The sequence below is a fragment of the Balaenoptera ricei genome, chromosome 1 (assembly GCF_028023285.1).
Source record: "Balaenoptera ricei isolate mBalRic1 chromosome 1, mBalRic1.hap2, whole genome shotgun sequence".
Taxonomy (NCBI): domain Eukaryota; kingdom Metazoa; phylum Chordata; class Mammalia; order Artiodactyla; family Balaenopteridae; genus Balaenoptera; species Balaenoptera ricei.
Genome location: NC_082639.1, coordinates 118,294,167 through 118,315,319, shown reverse-complemented (window position 1 = coordinate 118,315,319; position 21,153 = coordinate 118,294,167). Strand labels below are relative to the sequence as shown.

Here is a 21,153-nt window from a genome sequence, read left to right as displayed (position 1 = left end):
TGTATGGCAAAACTTATACTGTACACTTTAAATGTGTACATTTTACTGTATATCAATTATATACCAATAAAGCTCAATTACACATCAATTATAAGAGTTAATTATAAAAATTTAAATAATATAATAGGACAAATGACATAAGATCTACTCACCACATTACTATCTACTCACCATAATATTATATGTTATGGATTTCAAGAATTTATATGAAAAAATGTATATGTATATATAAGATTTATCATTATATGATTACACTATGGTATAATTTACTTTTTTAACATACTACTTGTATTAGTTATCTATGGCTGCATAACATATTACTCCAAAACTTAGCAAGTTGAAACAACATTTATTATGTCACAGTTTCTAGTGTCAGGAATCCAGGAGCAACTTAGCTTCATAGTTCTGCCTCAAGGTCCTCATGTAGTTGCCATGAAGCTGTTGGCTGGGTCTGCAGTCATCTGAAGCTTCAGCTGGACTGGAGGATCCAGTTCTGAGCTCATTCAGGTGGCTGCTTACCTGCTTAGCCTTGCTTCCTCACCGTGCAGGTCTCTCCGTAGGCTGCCCGTGTATCCTCACAAAATGTCAACTGGCTTCTCCCAAAGAAGGTTATGCGAGACAGAGCGAGACAGAGAGAAAGAGAGAGCACCCAAGATAAAAGCCATAGTATTTTCTAACCTAATGTTGGAAGTGACATACCTTCATTTTGGCTATATTCTGTTTGTTGACATAGACAAACCCTGACATAGTGTGGGAGGGGACTGCAGAGGGTTTGGAAGCCAGGAGGTGATGATCATTAGAAGCTGTCTTGGAAGCTGACTACCACAAAAGTATAATTGACATATATACTTATCTACTCACTCTTTCAAACAGCTACATTGTGTTATGTATTTCATAAACAGGCTCTTAACTATGAACATGTGAGATATTTCCTAGTTTTCTATAATAAAGCAAGGAACATACAACCTTGTCCACTAGTGCAAATATTTGGGTAAGATAAATTCCTATAGTGGAATTGTTTGATTAAAAAATATTAACATTTAAAATTTAGATAGATCCAAATTTTTCTCTAAAAACTTTGTAGAATAATTTTACTTCCAACAAAGTGCATAATATTGATCATTCCCTCAGACCCTCAGGAACATTGCAATGTCAAATATTGAAAATATTGATAATATCTGATAAGTCTAAAAATATCACAAACTAGAAGTTTGGATAAATAGACAAATATGTGATAAAGTAGAATGTTAATTGTAAAACCTAGATGGTAGGTATGCAAATTGCATTAGTTTCCCAGGGGTGCCATAACAAACTACCATACCGAGTGGCTTAAAACAACAGAAATTTATTCTCTCACAGCCCTGGAGCCTAGAAGTCTGAAATCAAGGTATCAGCAGGGTCATGCTCCCTCTGAAGGTTCTAGGGAAGAATCCTTCCTTGCCTCCTCCTAGCTTTTGGTGACTCCCAGAATTCCTTTGCTTGTGGCAATGTAACTCTAATCTCTGCCTTCATCTCCATCTTATACAGCCTTCTCTGTGTGTCTCTATGTGTCCTCTCCTCTTTTTATAAGGACACCAGTTACTAGATTTAGGGCCCACCCTAAATCCAGAATGATTTTATCTCAAGAACCTTAACTAATTACATCTGCAAAGACCCTATACCAAATAAGCTCACATTCTGAGGTTCCAAGTGGGTATTAATTTAAGGGGGATACTATTCAAGCCACTACACAAGTGTTTGTGGTAAAATTCTTTCACTTTTGCTATTTCTATGAAGTGCTCATATGAAATGGGAAAAGATATTTAAAATATCACAAGCTTTTTTTAATCAACATTTCATAGATTTTTAGTGAAACTGAACATGTTCACATAGGGATTGTCTATTTGAAATTCTTCTATGAATATGTAACCTCAGAACCAGCCAAAAACCAGTCCTTTCCTGTTTGCAACAAGATACTGAGTTGGTTTTCAGAGACAAAAAAACAAACTGCAAGTCATGCATCCAAGGCATGAGCAAAGAAGAAAACTTTGACCTCAAACAACACCTGGAACAAAAGGTTATCCCCCCTCCCCCACCATGGAACCAAAGGAGCTGGACATGAAGGTAACCTGAATGCCGGAACTCTTTCAGAGCAAAGGGTCCCTTGTCCAGGAAAATCCAGTGCTGAAGACCCATTTACTATATCTTACCATAAATGGCCAAGTTTCAAATTCCTCCATTCAAAACTTGCGCCATCAGCATATACCAACTAACCTTCCCCTAATTCATAAAAGTTGGCTGAATCTCAACTATTTACAATAGCCAAGACATGAAAGCACCTAAGTGTCCATTGACAGATGAATGGATACAGAATGTGGTATATATACACAATGGAATATTACTCAGCCATAAAAAAGAATGAAATAATGCCATTTGTGGCAACAGGGATGGACCTAAAGATTATCATATTAAGGGAAGTAACTCTGAAGACAAAGACAAATACCATATGATATCACTGATATGTGTAATCTAAAATGTGTGGAATCTAAAATGAACTTACAAGACGGAAACAGACTGACAGACATACAAAACAAACTTACGGTTGCCAAGGGGGAAAGGGGGGGAGGGATAAATTGAGAGTTTGAGACTGATACCGAGCAGGGCCCTGTGAGGCTCCTGGGCACAAAGCCTTTCTGTGTCCCCCATTTCTTTGATTACAGGAAATAGCCTTCATTCAGCCTCCAGGACCTTCCCTGAGTTCCAAATGGCAGATTCAAGTGTCGTTAATTAGGAAAGGGAGGGGATGCAAGACCAGGGAGAAACAAACTGTCAAGAGAAAGAATATTGCAGCCTTGAGGCAAGGGTCTGGTTCCCCATCAACTGACACATGCAACAATATCTTTGAGCTACTTTGCAGATACTGAAACCTCCACCAGATGGGAGAAATTAACGATGGTATGCTGCCCACAAGCATGTAGACCCTGGACCAGTTGAAGGTTGATGATGCTAACTTCTACTTACCTTGCCACCAAGCCATCAGAAGAATCTCCACGAACTGATAATACCCTATTTGAACATTACTATAAAACTTCTCACTATCCTCTCCAAGTGGGTACACATAGCTTTTTGACGGAGGAGCCCGCTGTGTCCCCCTTTGCCTGGCAAAGTAATAAACCTCTTTTTCTACTTCACCCAAAACTCTGTCTCCGAGATTCGATTTGGCACTGGTGTACAGAGAAGCTGTGCTTTTGGCATCAAGATCAGCATGTACGCACTACTGTCTATAAAAAGGGTAAACAACAAGGACCTACTGTATAGCATAGGGAACCTAGTTTCAATATTTTGTAATGAACTATAATGTAAAACAATCTGAAAAAGAATACATATATATTCTTTTAATTATATATTCAATTATACTTCAATTAAAAAATCAACTATACTTCAATAAAAATTTTTTTTCTAAAGGTTTGGATTAATTGCAAAATGAAGAGACAGATTAAAGTTATCTCCTTACCATGAACCTCCCAGTGAAGATTTTCCTTTTATAAAAAGCCGGTGATCTACTGGTTAGGATTCTGGGCTTTCACTTCCTTGGCCAGGATTCAACCCATGGTGGGACACTGAGATCACACAAGCCCTGCAGCGTGGCCAAAAAATAAGTAAATAAATGAAATAAAAATAAAAAGCCAGTGATATAATAGTGGCTTCATGCTAGATGGGCAACAGGCCTTTTGTTAAGTACAAAGATTGTCACAATTCTGAAAATGGACATATCAGATTTGTCATTTCATCCCATATAATTCAGAAAAAGAAAACTAGTAAAATATATATATATATATATCTTATATATATATACGTTAAATGAATGGCACTAATTCAGAAGTGTTAGGGCAATAAATTAAGCAAGAAAGTCCCAAGAATGTGCTAAAATGTGGAACCTAGTAAGGGACTACCAGCTACCTAAAAAACACGACCATGATGTGTAGATGCCTCTCAACTGCCTACCAATTTCCTCCCCGAAGCAGCGGCAATCGACGACCATCACAAACTAAATCATTATCACCACGAGAACCACTAGACTGGGAACCACCAGGACCACAGGAGCACCACAACTTGTAGATCTTGTTGTTGATGTAGATCACTCTGCCGAAACTTCTGCAGTCGCCTCCAGCGATGAGGCTGCCGGAACTCAACACAAACACCACCAGCCTCACCTCTAACACCCACCTCACCACACCCCTGCCCACCACCACCCCCTTTACAACAGACAGCAGCATCAGCGCCCGCACAACACCAGAACCAAAGGCCCCCACCAGCAGCACCAGCACCAAGAAAGACCAAAAGCACCAGCAGCACCAGCACCTCATGAGGAAAGAAGGGGTGGGTGGTCAGATGTGAGGGGGAGGGGCGTCGCGGGGAAAGCAGTGCGGCTAGAGAGTCCAAACACAGGCAGGGGCGTTTGCTCGTGGCCACAGGCACGACGGGGAGAGGCGCTGCCCCGGCCAGCCACGTTTGGGACTGAGGCAAACATCCGAAAAGGAAGAAACTGAACGTCGAAGGCCTCGAGTGGGCTCTCCCAACAATGCGGCTAGCAGTTCTGTCCGGAAGGAGGGAGAAGGTTGCCTACCAGGGCTTGGACTGGAGGTGCTGGGAGCGCGTTAGGTGTTATCGGGTCCACAAGGCCGCAGAGCTAGCGTGGGCTAAAAGGGGGATGGGGACGGTGGTAGGCTGAGAGGAAGAAGAGAAAAAGCACGACTGGAAGGCACTAAAAGGCTCCAATAAGTCTGGGGGCATTTGTTAAGAAAAGGATTCGAACCCACGCCTCCAGGGGAGACTGCGACCTGAACGCAGCGCCTTAGACCGCTCGGCCATCCTGACGGCGGGCCTGGGCGTGCGCGTGGCCGCTCGGCTGGCTGGGACCCGACGCGACGCGAACCCCGGTGCCCTTGGCGGGACGCGGTGCTCCGCGCCAGGCGCGCGGCCGTCTGGGTGAGCGACGGAGCGGGCGCGCGGCGGCCGACGGGGAGCACGGCCAGACGACGCGCCTGGCTGCGCCGCGGTGGCGCCCTCGCCCAGCCCTGGCCCCGGACGCAGCCGGGCCGCGTCGGGCCAGCCCCCTGCCGCCGGCCCCCACCCGCGCGTCTCCTCGCCGGCCACGGCCCGGCGCGCGCCCACCCCCTCCTCGCAGCCTTGCTTTGCGTCTCGGGCCCCCTCCACCCGGCGCGATCCCCGCGTCGGAGGCAATAGGCAGCGCGCACTCGGAGTCTGCAGGGCCACGCGGGTCCGGGTCCCTGTCGGGGTCGGGGGCTGCCGCTTTGGAGGACGCGGGTGGTGTGGCGTTGGGTCGGGTCGGGCACGTGCCGGGCGCCCGTGGTGGGCAGGGGGCCGGAGGGCAGGGGGAGGCGTCGGCAGGCAGCCCGAGAGCGGCCGGGCGCGGGGGCGGTGGCCGCCGTCCTCGTTAGTATAGTGGTGAGTATCCCCGCCTGTCACGCGGGAGACCGGGGTTCGATTCCCCGACGGGGAGGCAAACACGCCCTCTTTTGGCGGCTGGCGCCGCTCTCTGTCCTGCCGCCTGGCTCCCAAGGGCCCTTCTTCTCCTCCCTCCGCCCTCCGCCCTCCAGCGAGGCGCAGGGCGCCAGCGCGTGCCCAGCCTGCCCACCCTCGCCCCCCTCCAGCCGCCCAGCCCTTCCTCCTCGCCGGGCGCTCAGTCGCCAGGGCCGAGCGAGGGCCTCCTCTGGACCCTACAAGCGCCCGATGACGTTGCGGCCCGCCCAAAGTGGCTGTCTCAGTGGGCTCCTTGCGTCGCGACGCACAGCTGCGCAGCTGTGCACGGCGGCATAGGTGCACAGCTGCCGGGACGGGTGGGAGGCGGATGAGTGGCGTGCCCTGTCGGTGCGGGAAGTGGCCTGGCCCAGCGCCCGGTGGAGAAGGGCTTTGGCGAGCCGGGGTCTGGAAGACGCGTGCCCCGGGGGCGGGGGCGGGCCGCGGCGTGGAGCGGAGGGGCCCTGGAGCAGCAAGGCAGCGAGAGCGCCCCCTTGAGGCGGTCGGGCCGGTGGCCTAGGGCAGCTTCGTAGGGCTGGCGCGGGTGGGGCGCGGGGGGGGGGGCCTTGGTGGCGCCTGTGACGTCACAGAGCTGCCGGCCGGCGGGGCGTCGGGGCAGGGCTGTTCCAAGCGGCGGCGGCGGCGGCGGCGGCGGCTGAGGAGGAGGAGGAGGAGGACGGGGAAGAGAAAGGGGAGTAGGAGGAGGAAGAGAAGGAGGAGGAGTCGGAAGAGAAGGAGGAGGAGGAGGAGGAGGAGAAGGCGGCGGCGACGAGAGTGCGCTCGGGCGAGCCCGGTGCCGGCGTCTCGGGCCGGCCCGGGCTGTGCAGCGTTGGTGGTATAGTGGTGAGCATAGCTGCCTTCCAAGCAGTTGACCCGGGTTCGATTCCCGGCCAACGCAGCGGGCTGCCCTTTTACCGAGCTCCACGGGCGGCCGGCCGGGGGCCTGTGAGGGAGAGCTGGGAGCAGGGAGCCAGCTGGCCCCAGCGGCTTTTCTTGTGTGTGCGAGAAGCAGGCGCGCAGTGTTCTGAGGGCGCTGCAAGCAGGAAGGACGGTAGGACACGTGGATTGCCAGGGGCGGCGCGTGGCTGGACTTGGAAAGGCCGGGTCTTGGCGCCACGGTGGCGCCGAGCGGGTGCTATGGGTCCAGCAGGAGCAGTGGTAGAGCCTGACGCTCCCTGGTGGTCTAGTGGTTAGGATTCGGCGCTCTCACCGCCGCGGCCCGGGTTCGATTCCCGGTCAGGGAAGCCTTTCTTCTTCCTCTCTACCTCCCACCGTCCACATCCCACTTTTAGGCCGCGCTTGCTCCGCGGCCTCGGCGCCCCGACAAGAGCCGCCCGGTGCCCTGCACCTCCAGCCCAAGCCCTGCCAGGCAACCTCCACCCTCCCTCCCCGGCCAAACCTTTTGGCCGCACTGGCGCGCGCCCACTCGAGGCCTTCGACGTCCCGTGTCTTCCTTTTCGGACGCTTGCCTCAGCCCCAAACACGAGTGGCCGGGGCCGCGCCTCTCCCCGCCGTGGCCGTGGCCACGAGCAAACGCCCCCGCCTGTGTTTGCACTCTCCAGCAGCACTGCTTTTCCCCCACGGCGACAGCGGTGGCAGCGCCGACGGCGACGGCGGTGTCACACGCGGTGCCTTCTAACAAAGCCGGATCCCCTGTGGAAAGGAGCACCGGTGGGCAGACGGGTGCTTCGCACCACCGCAGCAGGTTTCCTGAACGCCCTTGCCGGTGCCGTGGGGGTGGCTGACAGTGTGGGATGAAGGTGTTTGTGGCCGTGGTCGGTGGCCACCCCACGCGGGTTAGGGAACGGAGCAGAACGACCCCATGGAGAGAGGGCGGCGGTGGGCCCGCGTGCTGGGAGGTGCGAGGAAGGGCCTGGGGTGTCTGGGTGGAGCGCGGGCAGGAGCGGGAGGTGTTGGGCTGGCCGGGGACCTGGCCCGGGAGAGCGGCTGGCCACTCAGGCAGGGGCTCAGCAGAAGCTTGGGGTGGTGGCAGCACCTGGCCCGGCACGTGTGTACGGGTGGGTCAGATCAGGGGGCGGGGTGGGCCTGGAGTAGGAGTGCGTCTGAGGAGCACTGGCGGAAGTGAGACTTCCGGGCAGGACATGTGACAGTCGGGCCTGGGATACAAGGGGAAGGTGGCGGGGAGAGGGGTCCGAGCCTGCAGGCTGGGGGGAAGGGCGGGGTGTGTGAGTGGGCTGTGGGGCGAGGAAGATGGTGGCAGAGGACCCCTTCGCGGTGGGGTGGCGGGTGAGCGCGCCAGACTGGTGTGCTGTGCGGCAAGGTGGTCAGGCTAACCAGTGGGTTGGGACTGGGGGCGGTGGGTCGGAGGCAGGCAAGAGAACAACAGAAACGGAGCGCGCCACAGGGGCTAGGCGGGGTCCGAATGGGGTGGGGGCATTCTACTGCCCCAGAGACGTACATCGCCTCTCATCGGGAGAAACCATCCGGTCTCAGGTGTGTGTGGCGGCGGGGGTGGGGGGAGGAGGGGTTGAGGTTGAAAGAGGCCAAAGGAGAGGTCCCCTATGATCCAGCAATCCCACTCCTGGGTACGTACCCGGAAATGACGAAACAAGAGTGCAAAAAGGCACAAGCACCTCCATGTTCACGGCGGCACTATTTGCAGCAGCCAAGACACGGGAAAAAACCCAAGCGCCCACCAGCGGGTCGCTAGTACAAGAAGAGGTGGTATATAGGTACTATGGGATATTACTCAGCCATTAATAAGAAAGAATGAAATGTTGCCATTTGCCGCAACAAGAATGCTCCCAGGGAATATTACACTTAGTGAAGTAGGTCCGACAGAGAAGCACAAAGATATGTGGAATCTAAAAAGTACTACCAATGAATCTATGTGCAAAACAGAAACAGACTCACAGACCTAGAAAACACAGTGATGGTTACCCGAGTTAAAAAGGAGGGGTGGAGGGATAAATTAGGAGCTCGATGAACAGATACACAGTAGTTCATATAAAGGAGATAAGCAACAAGGATTTCCAGAATAACACAGGGAGTGATAGTCAATATCCTGCAATAACCTGTAATGGAAATCACTCTGAAACGATATTAGACATGGAAAACAGTATCCCCTTTGCTGTACACCTGAAACTAACTCAATATTGCTAATCAACTCTTCTTCTTCAACCACAAGTACTAGTACTTGTAAGTAAGTAAGTAAGTAAGTAAGTAAATAAAAACAACGAACAAAATAAACAGGAGGAACATGAGCCATCAGAGATGATCCAGCAATCCCCGTCGTGGGTACACATCCGCCAAAGAGAAAAACTGTTGTTTGAGGAGATCCACGCACCCCCGTGTTCGTAGCAGCACTGTGTGCCGCAGCCAAGACATAGAAAAAACCCATGTGCCCATCAACAGTTGGCTGACAGAAAAAGATGCGGTATATATGTACTGTGGAATATTACTCAGCCATTTCAGAAAATGAAATATTGCCACTTGCCACAATAAGGATGGTCCTAGAGAATATTACGCTTAGTGAAGTTAAGTCTGACAGAGAAGCACAAAGATACGTGGAATCTAAAACACAATAGAAAAGAATGTGTGTGCAAAAGCGAAACAGACTCACAGACATAGAAAACACACTGATGGTTCCCCGAGGAGAAAGGGAGGGGTGGAGACATAAATTAGGAGCTGCGATGAACAGATACACCGTACTTCATATAAAAGACATAAGCAGCAAGGATTTCCAGAATAACACAGGGAATGACGTTCAATATCCTGTAGTAAACTGTAATGGAAAGCAATCTGAAACAATATTAGACATGGAAGACAGTATCCGCTTTGCTGTGCACCTGAAACTAACTCAATATTGTTAATCAACTTTTCCTCCAAAATTACAGCTACTAGTTCTTATAAGTAAATGAATAAATAAATATTAAATGCATAAATAAAAACAACACACTAAATAAATAGGTGAAATATGAGCTCTCATATGATCCAGCAATCCCCATCGTGGGTGCACATCGGCAAAGGAGAGAAACTGTCATTTGAAGAGATCCATGCACCCCCATGTTCACAGCAGCACTACGGGCCACAGCCAAGACATGGACAAAACCCAAGTGCCCACCAACCGATGGCTGGCACAGGACGACGTGGTACGTATGTACTGTGGAATATTACTCAGCCATACAAAAGAGTGAGATATTGCCATTTGCACCAGTAAGGATGGACCTAGAGTATATTACACTTCACGACGTAAGTCAGGCAGAGAAGCACAAAGATATGTGGCATCTAAACCGTACTACAAACGAATGTATGTGCCAAAGAGAAACAGACCCACAGACATAGAAAACACACTGTTCGTTACCCAAGGGGAAAGTGTAGGGCAGGGAAAAACCCGGAGCTGCGATTAACAGAGAGGAAATACTATACATAAAGCACAGAAGCAACAAGGATTTACTGTACAGCACAGGGAACTGTATTCATATGTCGTGATAACGTATAATGGAAAATAACCTGGAAAAGGACATATAACTGAATCACTTGGCTGTACACCTGAAAGTCACACAGTATTGTAAATCAACCGTACTGCTACGAAAAGGAGAAGACGACGAAGGGGAAAAAAAGGAGGGCAACGGGACAGAGGCAAGGGCAGGATCCTTGACAACGTAGGATTTGGAAAGGATCGGGGAAAAAGTGGGGAGATAGGGGGTGGGACGGGGGTGTCTGTGGGAGTAGGGTGGAGGCCGAGGTGGTGGTGCCGGTGGTGCTGTCCCGAGGGCTGACGCTGTTGGTGGGAGCAGAGGTTCAGGGGAGGGGGTGGTGTTTGTCGTGCTGATGGTGGTGGTGGCAGTAGTGGTGGAGGAGCGGGCCGGTGTTGGAAACGTATTTCTGTCGAGGGTCAGAACATGAATCTAGAGTGCAGTCTGCGATGATAGTGTGGACTTCTTTTGAACTCCTCGTGCAAGTGAACGCTTTGGGGACTCTCCAGGAAAGTGGGATGTGTCACTCCCAGAGGTGGCAACTTCCTTGCTCCTGGTTGTGCAAACATAGTATAACTTTCGAAGTGCGGGCAGAGTGAGGCAGAGAGCTTGGAAACGTGGCGAAAGGTGAAGAGGTTGGGCTGTGCGGGTGCCAGTGTGGGGTGTTCGTTACAGTGAAAAGCGTGACACAAGCGGGGTCGGGGTAAGGACGAGAACAAGGACAAGGAAGGGGTCTGGGCGTAAGAGTGGCTGAGCCCGCAAGGTGTCAGGTCGCGGAGGCCTGGCTCCCGGGTGTGTGTGGGGTGGGGGCGTCTGCGTGGGAAGGACAGGGGCCGGAAGGTGCGGTGGTGAGCGAGCTGTTGCAGGACCGGTGCCTTGAGTGTGGCAGCGGGGAAGCCCAGCTCCGCTGTGGGGCTGCGGGAACCAAAAGGGGACGCTGGGGCTGCATGGGCCGGGAATCGAACCCGGGCCTCCCGCGTGGCAGGCGAGAATTCTACCACTGAACCACCCATGCACCGATGGCCGCCGGCCCCCGGCGCTGCCCCAGCGGCGCTCGCCGCCAACCGCCGGACCCTGGTCACTGCTCGCCCCGTGGGCATGTGCTCCGTTTGAGCAGGAGGCCGACGGGCCACCTGAATGAGAGGCTCCGGGCACGCTGGCGACCCCAGGGCGCGAGGCGGTCGGAAGCACCGAGGGACGGAGGGACGCAGGCGTGCTCGGCCCGTCCTGCGCTTTCTCTGCCGTCCACGGCCGCCGCGAGACTGTCGGTGTCGCCAGAGGAAGCCAGGAGCCGAAGCGGCCTGGCCCGCGCCCGAATCCCAGTCAGGGCAGGCGAGGCGTGGCCGCTGCGGCTGAGCGCCGACGTTCCTCTCAGCAGCCGCCCCCCCCCACCCCCCGCCCCGACGCACAGTCCCTCTGGCGGCTGGCTTTCTTGCTGGTGCGGGGCGTGCGAGGGCGGGCGGGGGCAGGGATCGGAGCTCGGGGCTGTGCAGGGACCGCGAGCGTGGGAGATGGACACCGGGCACCGCCGCCGCCGTCGCCGAGCGGCGCTCAGGCCACAAGACCAAAGGTGTCTGAGCCTCGCTTCTGCGCTCTGGCCCACCCCTCTCCCGCGGGGTCCCGCTCTGCTGCGTTGGTTGTGAGGAGAAGCACTTTGGCAGACTGGCTGCTGGCTCGCGGACAGCCCGGTGAGGGAGGGAGCGCGCCAGGGTGTGGTTGGGTCCGGCCGGAGCAGCGGCTTCCCCGAGGGACTTGCGCTGTGGCGCCGAGGTGGGTGGCCCGGGCTGGGGGCCGGACGTCTGTGGTGGGTGACAGGGCATCCAGGGCTTCCGCTCACTACTCACTGGAGCACCGTTCCCGGGAGCGACTCCTGCGCCAGGCCCCGTGCAGGGAGGGCCCCCTGTTGGCTGGCCAGCAGGAGGCTGGGCTGCACGCGGCCCGGCAGGCAGGCAGGCAGGCAGGCAGGCAGGTGTGGTCCGGCCAAGGTCCCAAGGCGAAAAAGCACCGAGGGCACGCACCACAGGCCGGCAAGACGGTGTGGCTGTGGAGGGAATGGAATGGGCAGGCGGGCCTTTGGGGCTGGCGGGAAGGACAGGATGTTGGAAAGAGGGAGAGCTGCTGGTGGCGGAAGTGGAAGAAAGGCTGTGAGAGCGAGCCCGCTGTTCACCAGGCCGAAGTCGGAGGGCGGGCCAGGCGTGGAGGGCTTTCCACACGCGGCCGTTCTGCGTGTGGCGGTGGGGGCGGGGTGGAGCGTGGGAGTGGGAGTGGGAGGGAGGGACGAAGGCAGGCAGGCAGGCAGGAAAACCAGCAGCAGCAGCAGCAGCCGCAAGCAGGTGAGGAAAGATGGGCTGCGAAGGACCGAAGGTTTTTCTGGCGCGGGTGCAGGTAGGAGGGGGCTTAGGAGCTGGCGGGGAGGGCGTTTGTCCGGAAAGCCAGTCGCCGGAGGGTTCCTAGTGCGCCGTTTCTGCCAGGCCCGCGGCCGTGGCTGAGAAGGTCCCGCGTCTGAGAGGCGGGGATGTCCGGGCCGGAGTTTGGAGAGGCCGCAAGAGTGCAAGGCGCGAACGGACTGGAAGGCCGTAAAGCGCTGCCATAGGGCCGGGTGCGTTTGTCGGGCGGGCCAAAAGGCCGGCTTGTCAGGAGTGGGATTCGAACCCACGCCTCCAGGGGAGACTGCGACCTGAACGCAGCGCCTTAGACCGCTCGGCCATCCTGACGGCGGGCCTGGGCGTGCGCGTGGCCGCTCGGCTGGCTGGGACCCGACGCGACGCGAACCCCGGTGCCCTTGGCGGGACGCGGTGCTCCGCGCCAGGCGCGCGGCCGTCTGGGTGAGCGACGGAGCGGGCGCGCGGCGGCCGACGGGGAGCACGGCCAGACGACGCGCCTGGCTGCGCCGCGGTGGCGCCCTCGCCCAGCCCTGGCCCCGGACGCAGCCGGGCCGCGTCGGGCCAGCCCCCTGCCGCCGGCCCCCACCCGCGCGTCTCCTCGCCGGCCACGGCCCGGCGCGCGCCCACCCCCTCCTCGCAGCCTTGCTTTGCGTCTCGGGCCCCCTCCACCCGGCGCGATCCCCGCGTCGGAGGCAATAGGCAGCGCGCACTCGGAGTCTGCAGGGCCACGCGGGTCCGGGTCCCTGTCGGGGTCGGGGGCTGCCGCTTTGGAGGACGCGGGTGGTGTGGCGTTGGGTCGGGTCGGGCACGTGCCGGGCGCCCGTGGTGGGCAGGGGGCCGGAGGGCAGGGGGAGGCGTCGGCAGGCAGCCCGAGAGCGGCCGGGCGCGGGGGCGGTGGCCGCCGTCCTCGTTAGTATAGTGGTGAGTATCCCCGCCTGTCACGCGGGAGACCGGGGTTCGATTCCCCGACGGGGAGGCAAACACGCCCTCTTTTGGCGGCTGGCGCCGCTCTCTGTCCTGCCGCCTGGCTCCCAAGGGCCCTTCTTCTCCTCCCTCCGCCCTCCGCCCTCCAGCGAGGCGCAGGGCGCCAGCGCGTGCCCAGCCTGCCCACCCTCGCCCCCCTCCAGCCGCCCAGCCCTTCCTCCTCGCCGGGCGCTCAGTCGCCAGGGCCGAGCGAGGGCCTCCTCTGGACCCTACAAGCGCCCGATGACGTTGCGGCCCGCCCAAAGTGGCTGTCTCAGTGGGCTCCTTGCGTCGCGACGCACAGCTGCGCAGCTGTGCACGGCGGCATAGGTGCACAGCTGCCGGGACGGGTGGGAGGCGGATGAGTGGCGTGCCCTGTCGGTGCGGGAAGTGGCCTGGCCCAGCGCCCGGTGGAGAAGGGCTTTGGCGAGCCGGGGTCTGGAAGACGCGTGCCCCGGGGGCGGGGGCGGGCCGCGGCGTGGAGCGGAGGGGCCCTGGAGCAGCAAGGCAGCGAGAGCGCCCCCTTGAGGCGGTCGGGCCGGTGGCCTAGGGCAGCTTCGTAGGGCTGGCGCGGGTGGGGCGCGGGGGGGGGGGGCCTTGGTGGCGCCTGTGACGTCACAGAGCTGCCGGCCGGCGGGGCGTCGGGGCAGGGCTGTTCCAAGCGGCGGCGGCGGCGGCGGCGGCGGCTGAGGAGGAGGAGGAGGAGGACGGGGAAGAGAAAGGGGAGTAGGAGGAGGAAGAGAAGGAGGAGGAGTCGGAAGAGAAGGAGGAGGAGGAGGAGGAGGAGAAGGCGGCGGCGACGAGAGTGCGCTCGGGCGAGCCCGGTGCCGGCGTCTCGGGCCGGCCCGGGCTGTGCAGCGTTGGTGGTATAGTGGTGAGCATAGCTGCCTTCCAAGCAGTTGACCCGGGTTCGATTCCCGGCCAACGCAGCGGGCTGCCCTTTTACCGAGCTCCACGGGCGGCCGGCCGGGGGCCTGTGAGGGAGAGCTGGGAGCAGGGAGCCAGCTGGCCCCAGCGGCTTTTCTTGTGTGTGCGAGAAGCAGGCGCGCAGTGTTCTGAGGGCGCTGCAAGCAGGAAGGACGGTAGGACACGTGGATTGCCAGGGGCGGCGCGTGGCTGGACTTGGAAAGGCCGGGTCTTGGCGCCACGGTGGCGCCGAGCGGGTGCTATGGGTCCAGCAGGAGCAGTGGTAGAGCCTGACGCTCCCTGGTGGTCTAGTGGTTAGGATTCGGCGCTCTCACCGCCGCGGCCCGGGTTCGATTCCCGGTCAGGGAAGCCTTTCTTCTTCCTCTCTACCTCCCACCGTCCACATCCCACTTTTAGGCCGCGCTTGCTCCGCGGCCTCGGCGCCCCGACAAGAGCCGCCCGGTGCCCTGCACCTCCAGCCCAAGCCCTGCCAGGCAACCTCCACCCTCCCTCCCCGGCCAAACCTTTTGGCCGCACTGGCGCGCGCCCACTCGAGGCCTTCGACGTCCCGTGTCTTCCTTTTCGGACGCTTGCCTCAGCCCCAAACACGAGTGGCCGGGGCCGCGCCTCTCCCCGCCGTGGCCGTGGCCACGAGCAAACGCCCCCGCCTGTGTTTGCACTCTCCAGCAGCACTGCTTTTCCCCCACGGCGACAGCGGTGGCAGCGCCGACGGCGACGGCGGTGTCACACGCGGTGCCTTCTAACAAAGCCGGATCCCCTGTGGAAAGGAGCACCGGTGGGCAGACGGGTGCTTCGCACCACCGCAGCAGGTTTCCTGAACGCCCTTGCCGGTGCCGTGGGGGTGGCTGACAGTGTGGGATGAAGGTGTTTGTGGCCGTGGTCGGTGGCCACCCCACGCGGGTTAGGGAACGGAGCAGAACGACCCCATGGAGAGAGGGCGGCGGTGGGCCCGCGTGCTGGGAGGTGCGAGGAAGGGCCTGGGGTGTCTGGGTGGAGCGCGGGCAGGAGCGGGAGGTGTTGGGCTGGCCGGGGACCTGGCCCGGGAGAGCGGCTGGCCACTCAGGCAGGGGCTCAGCAGAAGCTTGGGGTGGTGGCAGCACCTGGCCCGGCACGTGTGTACGGGTGGGTCAGATCAGGGGGCGGGGTGGGCCTGGAGTAGGAGTGCGTCTGAGGAGCACTGGCGGAAGTGAGACTTCCGGGCAGGACATGTGACAGTCGGGCCTGGGATACAAGGGGAAGGTGGCGGGGAGAGGGGTCCGAGCCTGCAGGCTGGGGGGAAGGGCGGGGTGTGTGAGTGGGCTGTGGGGCGAGGAAGATGGTGGCAGAGGACCCCTTCGCGGTGGGGTGGCGGGTGAGCGCGCCAGACTGGTGTGCTGTGCGGCAAGGTGGTCAGGCTAACCAGTGGGTTGGGACTGGGGGCGGTGGGTCGGAGGCAGGCAAGAGAACAACAGAAACGGAGCGCGCCACAGGGGCTAGGCGGGGTCCGAATGGGGTGGGGGCATTCTACTGCCCCAGAGACGTACATCGCCTCTCATCGGGAGAAACCATCCGGTCTCAGGTGTGTGTGGCGGCGGGGGTGGGGGGAGGAGGGGTTGAGGTTGAAAGAGGCCAAAGGAGAGGTCCCCTATGATCCAGCAATCCCACTCCTGGGTACGTACCCGGAAATGACGAAACAAGAGTGCAAAAAGGCACAAGCACCTCCATGTTCACGGCGGCACTATTTGCAGCAGCCAAGACACGGGAAAAAACCCAAGCGCCCACCAGCGGGTCGCTAGTACAAGAAGAGGTGGTATATAGGTACTATGGGATATTACTCAGCCATTAATAAGAAAGAATGAAATGTTGCCATTTGCCGCAACAAGAATGCTCCCAGGGAATATTACACTTAGTGAAGTAGGTCCGACAGAGAAGCACAAAGATATGTGGAATCTAAAAAGTACTACCAATGAATCTATGTGCAAAACAGAAACAGACTCACAGACCTAGAAAACACAGTGATGGTTACCCGAGTTAAAAAGGAGGGGTGGAGGGATAAATTAGGAGCTCGATGAACAGATACACAGTAGTTCATATAAAGGAGATAAGCAACAAGGATTTCCAGAATAACACAGGGAGTGATAGTCAATATCCTGCAATAACCTGTAATAGAAATCACTCTGAAACGATATTAGACATGGAAAACAGTATCCCCTTTGCTGTACACCTGAAACTAACTCAATATTGCTAATCAACTCTTCTTCTTCAACCACAAGTACTAGTACTTGTAAGTAAGTAAGTAAGTAAGTAAGTAAATAAAAACAACGAACAAAATAAACAGGAGGAACATGAGCCATCAGAGATGATCCAGCAATCCCCGTCGTGGGTACACATCCGCCAAAGAGAAAAACTGTTGTTTGAGGAGATCCACGCACCCCCGTGTTCGTAGCAGCACTGTGTGCCGCAGCCAAGACATAGAAAAAACCCATGTGCCCATCAACAGTTGGCTGACAGAAAAAGATGCGGTATATATGTACTGTGGAATATTACTCAGCCATTTCAGAAAATGAAATATTGCCACTTGCCACAATAAGGATGGTCCTAGAGAATATTACGCTTAGTGAAGTTAAGTCTGACAGAGAAGCACAAAGATACGTGGAATCTAAAACACAATAGAAAAGAATGTGTGTGCAAAAGCGAAACAGACTCACAGACATAGAAAACACACTGATGGTTCCCCGAGGAGAAAGGGAGGGGTGGAGACATAAATTAGGAGCTGCGATGAACAGATACACCGTACTTCATATAAAAGACATAAGCAGCAAGGATTTCCAGAATAACACAGGGAATGACGTTCAATATCCTGTAGTAAACTGTAATGGAAAGCAATCTGAAACAATATTAGACATGGAAGACAGTATCCGCTTTGCTGTGCACCTGAAACTAACTCAATATTGTTAATCAACTTTTCCTCCAAAATTACAGCTACTAGTTCTTATAAGTAAATGAATAAATAAATATTAAATGCATAAATAAAAACAACACACTAAATAAATAGGTGAAATATGAGCTCTCATATGATCCAGCAATCCCCATCGTGGGTGCACATCGGCAAAGGAGAGAAACTGTCATTTGAAGAGATCCATGCACCCCCATGTTCACAGCAGCACTACGGGCCACAGCCAAGACATGGACAAAACCCAAGTGCCCACCAACCGATGGCTGGCACAGGACGACGTGGTACGTATGTACTGTGGAATATTACTCAGCCATACAAAAGAGTGAGATATTGCCATTTGCACCAGTAAGGATGGACCTAGAGTATATTACACTTCACGACGTAAGTCAGGCAGAGAAGCACAAAGATATGTGGCATCTAAACCGTACTACAAACGAATGTATGTGCCAAAGAGAAACAGACCCACAGACATAGAAAACACACTGTTCGTTACCCAAGGGGAAAGTGTAGGGCAGGGAAAAACCCGGAGCTGCGATTAACAGAGAGGAAATACTATACATAAAGCACAGAAGCAACAAGGATTTACTGTACAGCACAGGGAACTGTATTCATATGTCGTGATAACGTATAATGGAAAATAACCTGGAAAAGGACATATAACTGAATCACTTGGCTGTACACCTGAAAGTCACACAGTATTGTAAATCAACCGTACTGCTACGAAAAGGAGAAGACGACGAAGGGGAAAAAAAGGAGGGCAACGGGACAGAGGCAAGGGCAGGATCCTTGACAACGTAGGATTTGGAAAGGATCGGGGAAAAAGTGGGGAGATAGGGGGTGGGACGGGGGTGTCTGTGGGAGTAGGGTGGAGGCCGAGGTGGTGGTGCCGGTGGTGCTGTCCCGAGGGCTGACGCTGTTGGTGGGAGCAGAGGTTCAGGGGAGGGGGTGGTGTTTGTCGTGCTGATGGTGGTGGTGGCAGTAGTGGTGGAGGAGCGGGCCGGTGTTGGAAACGTATTTCTGTCGAGGGTCAGAACATGAATCTAGAGTGCAGTCTGCGATGATAGTGTGGACTTCTTTTGAACTCCTCGTGCAAGTGAACGCTTTGGGGACTCTCCAGGAAAGTGGGATGTGTCACTCCCAGAGGTGGCAACTTCCTTGCTCCTGGTTGTGCAAACATAGTATAACTTTCGAAGTGCGGGCAGAGTGAGGCAGAGAGCTTGGAAACGTGGCGAAAGGTGAAGAGGTTGGGCTGTGCGGGTGCCAGTGTGGGGTGTTCGTTACAGTGAAAAGCGTGACACAAGCGGGGTCGGGGTAAGGACGAGAACAAGGACAAGGAAGGGGTCTGGGCGTAAGAGTGGCTGAGCCCGCAAGGTGTCAGGTCGCGGAGGCCTGGCTCCCGGGTGTGTGTGGGGTGGGGGCGTCTGCGTGGGAAGGACAGGGGCCGGAAGGTGCGGTGGTGAGCGAGCTGTTGCAGGACCGGTGCCTTGAGTGTGGCAGCGGGGAAGCCCAGCTCCGCTGTGGGGCTGCGGGAACCAAAAGGGGACGCTGGGGCTGCATGGGCCGGGAATCGAACCCGGGCCTCCCGCGTGGCAGGCGAGAATTCTACCACTGAACCACCCATGCACCGATGGCCGCCGGCCCCCGGCGCTGCCCCAGCGGCGCTCGCCGCCAACCGCCGGACCCTGGTCACTGCTCGCCCCGTGGGCATGTGCTCCGTTTGAGCAGGAGGCCGACGGGCCACCTGAATGAGAGGCTCCGGGCACGCTGGCGACCCCAGGGCGCGAGGCGGTCGGAAGCACCGAGGGACGGAGGGACGCAGGCGTGCTCGGCCCGTCCTGCGCTTTCTCTGCCGTCCACGGCCGCCGCGAGACTGTCGGTGTCGCCAGAGGAAGCCAGGAGCCGAAGCGGCCTGGCCCGCGCCCGAATCCCAGTCAGGGCAGGCGAGGCGTGGCCGCTGCGGCTGAGCGCCGACGTTCCTCTCAGCAGCCGCCCCCCCCCCACCCCCCGCCCCGACGCACAGTCCCTCTGGCGGCTGGCTTTCTTGCTGGTGCGGGGCGTGCGAGGGCGGGCGGGGGCAGGGATCGGAGCTCGGGGCTGTGCAGGGACCGCGAGCGTGGGAGATGGACACCGGGCACCGCCGCCGCCGTCGCCGAGCGGCGCTCAGGCCACAAGACCAAAGGTGTCTGAGCCTCGCTTCTGCGCTCTGGCCCACCCCTCTCCCGCGGGGTCCCGCTCTGCTGCGTTGGTTGTGAGGAGAAGCACTTTGGCAGACTGGCTGCTGGCTCGCGGACAGCCCGGTGAGGGAGGGAGCGCGCCAGGGTGTGGTTGGGTCCGGCCGGAGCAGCGGCTTCCCCGAGGGACTTGCGCTGTGGCGCCGAGGTGGGTGGCCCGGGCTGGGGGCCGGACGTCTGTGGTGGGTGACAGGGCATCCAGGGCTTCCGCTCACTACTCACTGGAGCACCGTTCCCGGGAGCGACTCCTGCGCCAGGCCCCGTGCAGGGAGGGCCCCCTGTTGGCTGGCCAGCAGGAGGCTGGGCTGCACGCGGCCCGGCAGGCAGGCAGGCAGGCAGGCAGGCAGGTGTGGTCCGGCCAAGGTCCCAAGGCGAAAAAGCACCGAGGGCACGCACCACAGGCCGGCAAGACGGTGTGGCTGTGGAGGGAATGGAATGGGCAGGCGGGCCTTTGGGGCTGGCGGGAAGGACAGGATGTTGGAAAGAGGGAGAGCTGCTGGTGGCGGAAGTGGAAGAAAGGCTGTGAGAGCGAGCCCGCTGTTCACCAGGCCGAAGTCGGAGGGCGGGCCAGGCGTGGAGGGCTTTCCACACGCGGCCGTTCTGCGTGTGGCGGTGGGGGCGGGGTGGAGCGTGGGAGTGGGAGTGGGAGGGAGGGACGAAGGCAGGCAGGCAGGCAGGAAAACCAGCAGCAGCAGCAGCAGCCGCAAGCAGGTGAGGAAAGATGGGCTGCGAAGGACCGAAGGTTTTTCTGGCGCGGGTGCAGGTAGGAGGGGGCTTAGGAGCTGGCGGGGAGGGCGTTTGTCCGGAAAGCCAGTCGCCGGAGGGTTCCTAGTGCGCCGTTTCTGCCAGGCCCGCGGCCGTGGCTGAGAAGGTCCCGCGTCTGAGAGGCGGGGATGTCCGGGCCGGAGTTTGGAGAGGCCGCAAGAGTGCAAGGCGCGAACGGACTGGAAGGCCGTAAAGCGCTGCCATAGGGCCGGGTGCGTTTGTCGGGCGGGCCAAAAGGCCGGCTTGTCAGGAGTGGGATTCGAACCCACGCCTCCAGGGGAGACTGCGACCTGAACGCAGCGCCTTAGACCGCTCGGCCATCCTGACGGCGGGCCTGGGCGTGCGCGTGGCCGCTCGGCTGGCTGGGACCCGACGCGACGCGAACCCCGGTGCCCTTGGCGGGACGCGGTGCTCCGCGCCAGGCGCGCGGCCGTCTGGGTGAGCGACGGAGCGGGCGCGCGGCGGCCGACGGGGAGCACGGCCAGACGACGCGCCTGGCTGCGCCGCGGTGGCGCCCTCGCCCAGCCCTGGCCCCGGACGCAGCCGGGCCGCGTCGGGCCAGCCCCCTGCCGCCGGCCCCCACCCGCGCGTCTCCTCGCCGGCCACGGCCCGGCGCGCGCCCACCCCCTCCTCGCAGCCTTGCTTTGCGTCTCGGGCCCCCTCCACCCGGCGCGATCCCCGCGTCGGAGGCAATAGGCAGCGCGCACTCGGAGTCTGCAGGGCCACGCGGGTCCGGGTCCCTGTCGGGGTCGGGGGCTGCCGCTTTGGAGGACGCGGGTGGTGTGGCGTTGGGTCGGGTCGGGCACGTGCCGGGCGCCCGTGGTGGGCAGGGGGCCGGAGGGCAGGGGGAGGCGTCGGCAGGCAGCCCGAGAGCGGCCGGGCGCGGGGGCGGTGGCCGCCGTCCTCGTTAGTATAGTGGTGAGTATCCCCGCCTGTCACGCGGGAGACCGGGGTTCGATTCCCCGACGGGGAGGCAAACACGCCCTCTT

The 21,153-nt window shown here is 58.0% G+C and overlaps 11 non-coding genes across 11 annotated transcripts; 7 read left to right on the top strand and 4 right to left on the bottom strand.

Moving 5' to 3' along the window:
- Window positions 1-5,431: 5,431 nt before the first annotated feature.
- Window positions 5,432-5,503, top strand: TRNAD-GUC (transfer RNA aspartic acid (anticodon GUC)). Its single transcript has one exon. It is a non-coding gene; the product is annotated as a tRNA-Asp (tRNA).
- An 843-nt stretch (window positions 5,504-6,346) lies between these two features.
- Window positions 6,347-6,418, top strand: TRNAG-UCC (transfer RNA glycine (anticodon UCC)). The gene has a single exon. It is a non-coding gene; the product is annotated as a tRNA-Gly (tRNA).
- A 274-nt stretch (window positions 6,419-6,692) lies between these two features.
- Window positions 6,693-6,764, top strand: TRNAE-CUC (transfer RNA glutamic acid (anticodon CUC)). Its single transcript has one exon. It is a non-coding gene; the product is annotated as a tRNA-Glu (tRNA).
- A 4,139-nt stretch (window positions 6,765-10,903) lies between these two features.
- Window positions 10,904-10,974, bottom strand: TRNAG-GCC (transfer RNA glycine (anticodon GCC)). Its single transcript has one exon. It is a non-coding gene; the product is annotated as a tRNA-Gly (tRNA).
- Window positions 10,975-12,590: 1,616 nt separating this feature from the next.
- Window positions 12,591-12,673, bottom strand: TRNAL-CAG (transfer RNA leucine (anticodon CAG)). The gene has a single exon. It is a non-coding gene; the product is annotated as a tRNA-Leu (tRNA).
- Window positions 12,674-13,247: 574 nt separating this feature from the next.
- Window positions 13,248-13,319, top strand: TRNAD-GUC (transfer RNA aspartic acid (anticodon GUC)). The gene has a single exon. It is a non-coding gene; the product is annotated as a tRNA-Asp (tRNA).
- An 844-nt stretch (window positions 13,320-14,163) lies between these two features.
- Window positions 14,164-14,235, top strand: TRNAG-UCC (transfer RNA glycine (anticodon UCC)). Its single transcript has one exon. It is a non-coding gene; the product is annotated as a tRNA-Gly (tRNA).
- Window positions 14,236-14,509: 274 nt separating this feature from the next.
- On the top strand, window positions 14,510-14,581 carry TRNAE-CUC (transfer RNA glutamic acid (anticodon CUC)). Its single transcript has one exon. It is a non-coding gene; the product is annotated as a tRNA-Glu (tRNA).
- Window positions 14,582-18,720: 4,139 nt separating this feature from the next.
- On the bottom strand, window positions 18,721-18,791 carry TRNAG-GCC (transfer RNA glycine (anticodon GCC)). Its single transcript has one exon. It is a non-coding gene; the product is annotated as a tRNA-Gly (tRNA).
- Window positions 18,792-20,408: 1,617 nt separating this feature from the next.
- Window positions 20,409-20,491, bottom strand: TRNAL-CAG (transfer RNA leucine (anticodon CAG)). The gene has a single exon. It is a non-coding gene; the product is annotated as a tRNA-Leu (tRNA).
- A 574-nt stretch (window positions 20,492-21,065) lies between these two features.
- TRNAD-GUC (transfer RNA aspartic acid (anticodon GUC)) lies at window positions 21,066-21,137 on the top strand. Its single transcript has one exon. It is a non-coding gene; the product is annotated as a tRNA-Asp (tRNA).
- Window positions 21,138-21,153: the final 16 nt, after the last annotated feature.